This window comes from Crocodylus porosus, unplaced genomic scaffold (genome assembly GCF_001723895.1).
Source record: "Crocodylus porosus isolate Cpor-Errol unplaced genomic scaffold, CroPor_comp1, whole genome shotgun sequence".
Lineage (NCBI taxonomy): Eukaryota > Metazoa > Chordata > Crocodylia > Crocodylidae > Crocodylus > Crocodylus porosus.
The window spans coordinates 136735011-136744780 of record NW_017728886.1 but is presented as its reverse complement, the minus strand read 5'-3'; positions in this window follow the sequence as shown (position 1 = coordinate 136744780).

Here is a 9770-nt window from a genome sequence, read left to right as displayed (position 1 = left end):
TGCTGAGCTGGGTGTGAGGGTTGATTAGCATTTGGAACACAGCTTCCCCATCATGCAGTGCTCCCCTGCTTTGCTGACCCCAGAATTCACTGCAGTCTCTGCTTCAGGTCTTCTGTTCTCCATCTCTCATGTAAATGAATGGTCATCTGTTCCCATCTCAGATGCAAATGAGACTTAGGGCACTTGTTGCACTTTTGTCACCCTTATCTGGGGGGTTTTAGGTGTGTCTCGCACTGCATCTTAATCAGTTTCTGTTTTGGTGGGGGGGGCAATTCTTTGTGAGTCAAACAGTCTGTGTCCTGTGTGAGGGTTCCCCAAGGACATGGAGCCGACAGGTAACAGCAGGGGAGCTGAGACTTGAGTTATCCCAGGGCAAATTTGTGTTGTGTTTTCTTGTCCCACAAAAAGCAGAAAGAAACTTCGGGCTCCAGAGGTGCTCCACATTTGGGTTTGTGCATAAGATTCCAGCTTGCTTCATTGGAAGGTATGGTACTAAGCAATGGAAACTGAGGTAGGAAAATACCAGCATTGAATTTTTTACAAATTAGAACCAAAAATTACTCCATGACCCAACTATGACGTGTTACCCTTAACTACTGAGCAATTTGCATGCGGGTCAAAAGAGCATTCTTGTTTTTTAATTTATTCAGTTTAGTTATTCTAAACATTAGCATACTGAATTCCTTCTAGTCTCTCCATAGACTTCCATGGTACCTGCCAGTATAAAAATCTGTTGCTATGAGGTCTAAATAATTGTATAAACTCTTTTGAAGCAACCCATCCCTGAGTCAACATTTTATGGGATTCATTTAGTTTAATTGCATATTACAGTATATCTTAACAATTAGGTAGTGATCCTAATATTTTAAAAGAAAGGTATTTTTTCCCTTCTAGAAAGTGTACCACTTGTCATTTAAATGAACAAAATAATGAATTGCAAATAGAGAGGAGGCAGTGAAGCATGAGACCATTTAGCAAAATATTTATATATCCATACAGATCCTTGTTTCCTTGGAAAGGTTATTTGAGTATAAATGTGACATTTTGAAATATGTGACTGTGGTGAAAACTAAATCAATCTTAAGTCATTTATCACTTTGTAATGAAATTTCATGTTTATCTTCATTCTCATTATCATTTAAAGAGGTCTTGTCCCTGTAATTATTAGCTTAGAATCTGACCTTCCTCTTTGTTTCCTAGACAATTAACTTTTTTCTGTTTACACATGACCTAGATAGGGGTCTCTACTTCTTCAATTATTAATATTTTTTATAAAATTAACACCTAATTTTTGGCCACTGATATGATAATGCCATACATTCTTGCTAGAAGTCTGTATTTCATACCATTATTGTATCTAACATTCATATGTAAGATATATTTGAAGATATTGGATTTGCATGGGTAGAAATAAAACCAGAGTATGTCTTTACATAATGATTCAAAGTCTGCTTTTAATTGAGCCCGTGTTTGAATAAAAAAACTTGAAATCTGGGTTCAAACTTAGTGGGAGGGGCAGAAGAGTCTGCCCAAAAGAGCACCCTCTGCTCTACTCTTGAGATTCACTATCGCTCTATTTTTAGCAGGTACCTGTGATAGCCACTGGTACAGCATCTTACCCATCACAAGTTCTAGTCCACACAGAGGACCTGCTACTATCACCACACTTATGCCTAATGCAGAGGCTTTTGTACTGGATCAACAATGCTGATAAGGTGTGTATATATTGCCATAATATGGCAGATAGGGAAGGGGTAAAAAAAGAACCTAGGAAATGTTAATCTTTACAAACAAACAGTTTACAACAGGAGGAAAAAAACAGAATTTGATCACATCATTAAAGATTGTATCAGAATGCTGCATACACACAGGGGCTGAACTAAAGTTGTCCAGGCAACTTTAATTCTGATTTTTCCTTATTTTTGAGTGTTTAGTTTTGCATCACTAACTGCTCTTTTAATGAAAGTTTTCATGAGTTTCTGTAGTAGGAGTTTTTCAATTCCCAAGATTTTATTTCAGGGATGTTGGATGTAGCCGTGTTGATCTAAGGGCATAGGTAGGCAAGGTTCTTTGGATAGATCTTTTATTAGACCAACTAAATAGTTGGAAAAAAGTTCATTGAAAGCTTTTAAACACAAAGATTCTTCTTCAGGCATTGGGAGACTCTGCTGTTATTCTGAGTTCTCCACGATAGAAAGGAACCTAAAAATATGACAAGACGTCTGTGAAAATGTTAATGAGTGGAAGTTTGGAAGACAATGGGTAGAGATGGAGGGGTGAGGGGAGAATGGGGGAAGGAATGCAAATGGTAAGTTTCAGGCATATACCTGGTGAATCAGATGCCAGGCAGGTTGTAATGTATCAAAAACCCAATGCCTATATTAAGTTTATGATTTTTTGTATCCAGTAGATTTATGGAGTGAAGTTTGTAGGCTCATCTATGAAAGGTGTTTTGTAAGTTCCTTTGAGGATTGGAAATGAGAGATCAGAGAGGGAGTGATTGTCTAGTTAGAAGTGAGCACCTACAGATTATTGCATATTTTTGTCTTTGATTTATTTTCAGTGCATGTTCATACTGGTACACAGTTGTTGCTTGGTTTCTCCTACATATTTTCCATCAGGACATTTGGTGCACTAGATGAGATATATAATGTTTCTGGAGGTGCACGTATAAGATCCAGGAATGGTGATGCTTCTGTTGTGTGGTGTAGTACTTTTGGGACTGGTGGAGATGTGTTGGCAGGTTTCACATTTCCTGTCCTGGCATGGTCTGGATCCATATGGCATGGTTTGAGTCACAGAGAGTTTGCTTCTAGTGATGAGGTTAGCAAGTTTTGGTGCTTGTTTAAAGACTAGGATGGGTGTTTCTGGAAAGTTCTCTTTAAGAATTGGGTCTTCTTCTAGTATGGGTTGCAGTTGTTTAAGGATTTTCTGTATAGGTTCCAGGGAAGGGTGGTACATCATAATTATGGTGTGCAATTAGTGGGAATTTTCTTTTTTGTACTGAAGCAATTTCTCACATGGTATCCAGGTGGCTCTTTCAAAGTGTGATCTGTCTCTGGAGGAGTGTCCTTGTTGAGTGAAATCCATTTTGAGATTTGTGAGGTGACAATTGTGGGTATTTTCCTTGATGCAAATTCAGTGGTATCAGAGAGTTGGCCATAAATTGCAGCTTTTTGGGGGTGTTTAGAGTGATTGCTGGTTCTGTGTACATAGGTATGTTGGTCCATGGGTTTCTTGTATATGGTTATTTGTATTTTATCATTTGGGATGTTGATCATGAAGATTATTGCACTTTTGAAGTCTTTGTAACACAGGCCTTTAAGAAGGGGATAGCCTTGCAATATCAAAAGATACTTCAGATACCTCACTGAACCTGATGATTTAGCTGTGTGAATAAGCTGAAACAGCTGGGGAAAACAAAATAAAGCTTTGGATCCTGATTACTCACTACCTTCTGTCAAGTACAGAGTGAGTATAATATACAGAATATACAGTTTTGTTCTGGTACTTATGCACAGGTGAACCTCATACACACATCAGCCTAATGAATTTCCTTCACCACAAAAACTGAAAGCCCTGCCATTCAACATGGGGAAAACAAGCTTTCATCTTAGAAGAGATTATCAGACCACTATAGCTGGGAATGGTAGTTCAGGGAGCCTGTCTTGCCCAGAGATAGCAGCAGCAACAGTACAGGCAGTCCTCGACTTACAATGTTTCAAGTTACAAGGTTGCACACTTACAATGTTTATGAATTGACACCATGTTTCAACTTTCTGATGTCAGTTTCAACTTTACAATGCTTGATCCAATGCGACGCCATGCCAGTGGACAAGATTGCTGCGTTGCCTGTGCCCCTGGAGAACATCTGTCCAAACTTCATTGGACACTTTCTTTAAGAAAGCAGCCAGGACTCCAGAAAAACCTGAAGCCGAGACTCCTGAGAAGACTCCAGCCACATACCCTTCAAAAAGTCCAACCAAGAGCCCAAGTCCAACCAAAAAGTCCAGCAAAGTCACCTTAAAGAAGTCCTTTCAAATCAGTATGATTGCTATGTACAATATAAATGCATTAATGGAGTTATATTATTCATCTATAATTGATTAAGTACAAAATTCTGAGCTATTTTTGGTGAAAATAGGGTATCAGGCCTTGGTTCAGGAACCAATCCCCATTTATAATATTGTTTCCTATTGGAAAAATGGTTCTGAGTTACAATAGATGCATTTTCAGGAACCAGTTATGACGTAAGAACAAGAACTGCCTGTAGATTACCAACCCCCCTCCCTCCTCTGCCCCCCACTTTGTCTCCAGGAGCACATGCTGAAAGGAGAAAACAGTGTACTGCCACCACTGTCCCTGGCTCATGCAGGCAGGGAGAGGAGTCCTAGAGCCATTCCTTACCCACATGGCAGGAAGGAGATGTGTGGGGAGCCTAACTCAACCAGAGACAGCAGCAATGTCACAAAGATTCCTTCTTCCAGTACCTGCTCCCAGCTGATGGGAAAAGGGGTGCTCTAAGTCTTGCCTGAGGTTTTTATATGCAACTGTAACATAAGAAAGACAAAGGGGTGACCCTCCTGGACTCCAGCAGCCCCCTGATCCTCCCTAATGTCCTTAATGACTTTCCTTCACCACAAAAACTGAAAGCCCTGCCATTCAACGTGGGGAAAACAAATTTTCATCTTAGACAACCCCCTGGGTCCTCATCTCCCCTAATCTTCTGTGGACCCCACTAGCCCCTTAATTCTACCAAACCTGCATAGTTCCTCTAGCCCCTTGTTTCCACATACAACACCCTGCCCCCTACCCTGACTTACCTTAGATTTGGCTGCTAGAACCTATTTAATCACTGGGATAGGTCAGAAAGCCATTTTTCACCTGATCTAACCTCCTGAATTTCTTCATATGAGATGCAGACAGAAGTGCAGCTCCCAGCTGTAACCCAGAATGATTTTTGCAAAGTGTTCTGAGTTATGTTACCCCAGACTAAACTTGTGTGGTCAGACTGGTAGCCTGCAGCCAGGTTCCCATAGCAAGGGCCACGGCACTCCGCCAGTACTTGCTGTTTTCAGAATGGTAGTGGGGAAAGGCAGTGGAAGGAGCTCATTCAGCTGGTGCTGAAGGGTGGTTGGGTGAAATGCAGCTTCCCCACCTGGGGGGGGGCTGTAGTACACCCACCCCACCACCTGGGGATGCTGAAAAACACCCAGACTGAACTCCCTCTTCTCCCTTTCCCCACTCCTTTTCTGAAAACATTGAAAGGCTGGGAGCTCTGCAGACAAAAGTTACAAAAGACATTACATTTTATAACATCTTTTTTTTCTGATACCTCATGCATTAAGCTGCTTTTGGTGACCAGATCAAGTGAAAATTGTCACTTCTCTCTGAATCTATTTCTGTAACCCACCCTCAGTTAGCAGCTGTCATAGGGTCAGGAATAATCTGAAACTGAGGTTACACTGCTGACTGTTATGCTTAATAGTGCCCTCCCTCCCCTATATGGGTCCTATAGTGCATAAAATTTATCTCTTTTTTTGGAGCTAGTTATACGATATGCCTACACAATATATTGTAGTAATCAGTTCCAAAATTATAGAGTGTGTTAAGAAAGTACTTCCTCTTTGTTTTAAACCTGCTTTATATTTATATAAAGTGTTAAAAAATAAAAACACTCCCCCCAGAAAAGCATATATTTTAAGAAACCCTTTCTAACTTTTGATTTGGCATTTTATAATTCAAAAAAAAAAATGTTCCAAGGTGCCTGGTGGTATACAATATCAGCATGCATATCAAGCTCAATGCAGGCGAGGTGTGTTAATATTATGCTTCAACAACACACCCTGGGGTGTCTTATTGCTTAAATGCTGGAAAGGTCAAACATTTACAGCATATTATCATGTTTCACTGAATCATGCATTATCATTCAGTGTTACCTCACTCTTTTGGGAAAAGCGATTTTAATGGAAAATAATAAACAGGATTCAATTAAAGCAGCTTTATTAAACGTACTCTTATTAGTTCTCTTTGGTCAGGTCCCCTGTATATGATTTTGACATAAATAGCACTGCAAGAAAAGGGCTGGAAGCAGGAAGATTTTTGTAGGTTTTCCATAGATTAATAGTTTTTAAACAGAGGGAAGGATGTCTGTAATGACTGGAGTGTTTATTTCCAAGTACATTGAGCATAACAAGGAACAAACCACAGTGATTAAAAACAGTTTTTGAAAGGTATTAGCATTTTCTTTTATGGTCCAGTGCTATTGCCAGTAAAGAGAGAACCCTAGGTTCTGGTATACTACAACAAAGCAACTTTTAGTTGCTTCTGCAAAGGTCTACCTTGGAAATCTTCATTCAGACTTTGGATGTAGAGACTGCACCACAAGTTGCCACTGGTAAACCATCTGTACCAACAGCTGCCATCCCAGGATTTCAAAAGACCTCTTTCTAATTAAAAGCAACACTGTTCTTTCTTTAGGTTTACCTCACAGGCCACTTCCCTCACAATAAGACTTCCCACTGTCTTTCTTTGTACTGTCACTCGGCCATCAGGGGAATCCAGGAACATCCCTGACGTCTCTGGATTGGCCACCTGAACTCCTACCCATCCTGGATTTTCATGTGATGTTATGTGTTATACTAGGATTCTTTTCTGCTTATTGAAGGATAACAAGCTAACTGCTACTTGATCTACCAAAAACATCCCACAGGAAAGTGGCCTTCCTTTTGCCACACTATTCAGTAGCAATAATATAATTTTAAACAGTCTACTGATTCCTGCATCTGCATAGATATTTACCTTGTTGTGGGCCCAAGTTTTGCAGCAGAATTAACTTGCAGGAACTTCTGAATATTTTAGTCCATTCTGTGGTATATAATTCCCATCAATGTAATATATATACCAGCATCTTCTGCCTCATGATTAAGGTGTGCTGGATACCTTGGTCCCATCAACTCATTTTGCAGCAAATAACATATCCTAGGCTTGTCGATTTAAATGTATTTCTAATTTTAGTTTCAATTAATGAAAAAAAATAAAAAAGGAAATCTAGATTTCCCCCACCCAAGATTAGTTTGAAAAAAAAAAATCTTTAGAATAGATTTAGGGTCACCTCAGAAAAAAACCCCAAACAAAAACAATTCTTTCCCATATCAGTTTGGAGACCAAAATAAAAAGACACTTCTGAAAGATTATTTATACGTATACAAGCAACAGCATTCAGAATAAATTCATGTCTCTTCCTGCTCCAAATCCCAAAGAATCCTCACTTATAATTTTTGACATTTCTTTAAAAGAATATTTACAAAGTTTGATTATTTTAAGACACTTAAGAACTTTAAATGCCCTCAATAGTAACTTGCTTAGATGAGCTTTGAAAAGGAGTAAGTCTTATCTGTCAATATGATTAGCACAACGGAAATGAAATCTGATTGGTAATGCATTTCTGCTTTTTGTATCTTATTTCTGAGACTTCATATATCATTAAAATAATAGCACAAATACACACTCAAAGTGTATTTAAATGCTTCAATGTACTTATTTTCCATTAATTGATCTGACATAAGCATGCACATTCAGACACATGTTAATTATATGTTCTACTCTGTTGTTTATGAAGAATTAAACATTTTTTCAAAAGGTCTTGAAAATAACTGATTGCATGACTAAAGGGCATTTCAACATCAGGATCTCAAGAAATCAACTTTGTATGACTACAATGTAGCTTACAAAGGAACCCATTGATCACTGGCCATTTAACAACTGGCAGCAGCATGCTGAGTTCACTCCTTCTGACAAATGGAATTTTAAGCAACTAGGGGACTGTTCAGACAACCTCTATGGACTTTTTATTAATATGGCACTAGTAATTCAGCATTTTAACTGAACCAAAAGGAATGCAAGAAAGCATAAAGCTTGTATTTTCTTGCCAAGCATTTTTTCTCTTTTCCCTCCATGATCACAGGACACAGTGATCCATCTATTCCCAGAACTCGTCCCAAAGTGCTAGAACTTTTACATTCTAGCTCAGTGGTCAGCAACATTTTCAGGCTGTGCACAGAAATGACCCAGTGCATGTAAGAGATCTGAGGGAGCTAGGACCTGGCTACTACCACTACCACTTCACCCTAGATCAGGAGTGGGCAAAATGAGGCCCGCGGGTCAAATGCAGCCCACCAGGCCATTCTATCTGACCGTGGGGCCCCTAAAAAATGTAGAAAATTAATATTTATCTGCTCCTGGATGCCTGTCACATGGCCCACTTGTCAAAACTCAGTAAGCAGCTTTCAACTCGAAATAATTGCCCATCTCTGCTCTAGATTGACATAGGAGCTTCCTGGATTGGAGGGTGTTTCTTCCCCTATCTAACAACTTTCACATTTCATATGCTTTAGAATAGATTTAATACTACCAAAGTTCAAAAGTTCACTGGCTCTTAGGTTCTTTTCTGCCAGCCTCAGAGGCTTATAAGGTTAGTATACTGGTATAATACAGTAATATGAAGTTATAGCAAATCAATAGTTCCACAAATGTTTATTACTGTACAGAAAAATAAAGTTGTAGAAAATATTCCAATATAAAACATAATACAGATCATCAAAATGTGATAAGAATTAATTTTATTTTCTGTAAATAAGTTTCAAATAGTATGGTGCCATGTAAAAAAAAGTGAAATACTCTACTAATGAGCAAACTCAATGGAAGTATAAATGAAATATCCCTTGTTTCATGGGCAGATCTAAGATTTTGAAAAAGGGGGAGTGTAGATGTGTGGTATATTATCCCATAATGCAAAGCACACTCCCTCCCCCCCCCCCCATTAAAAAGAGAATAGCAGTTTTACTGCAATGGTAAGGGACTAGGGCTCTATTATTCAGTTTATGATCTAAACAAATTATAACAGAAGCAAAAAAAATAATGTTTGTCTTTGTTTCTGTTGGAGGTAACTACCAGCTCCAGGGTGGGGCAAGCAGATGGTGCTGGTGGGATGTAAAGCTATTACCATCCCCACCAGGCCACAGACAGTCCCCTACATATTTACATGAGTCCCCCAAACATTTCACCATTGCCCCAAAGTGCCCCTCACATATTCTTTAAGCATTTTCCCTGCCACATCAAATGCCCCCTGGCTCTACTGTGTCCCTTCTTATCTTACATATCCCCATACTTGGTTCAACCCCATTGTTTCACGAGCCCATGAGATCTTATGCTTCACTAAGTCCGACCTTGCCCCTCTGAACCCACTGCACCCTGCACAGACCCATCCACATCATACCGCAGCCCCACTTATCCCTCATGCCCCACTGAGTCCTTCCCTCCCCTCTGAGCATTCAAACTTCACAATCCATCTTGCTCCCAACCCCCTTCTTAACCCATTTCAACCACACTGACCCCACCTTTTCCCTTGCCCTAAACGCCATCTATCCTTCAGACTTCTCCACTCCTGTAATGCTGCCTTCCCTCCTTATCCCACAAGCCCATTAGGCTTCCCTCCCCCAAAAAGCCACTTAGTGTTTGTAACACCCCATCCAGCCTCTGATGTCCCCCAAGAGGCCCATCCTTTCAGACAGTTCCTCCCACCCCTCACAGCCTGGAGCACGGGGCAGGGCTATTGTAGCATTTGGTTAAACTTTTTATATATTATAGTTCAATCTAGCACAAATACAATGATTTAATTTCTGTTTTTTAAAAGGTAGCTGCTTGACTGTATTTTATGATGTGTCTAGCCTGACACAAGTGAATGAACTTTGTATGGCTTGGGCATGAGA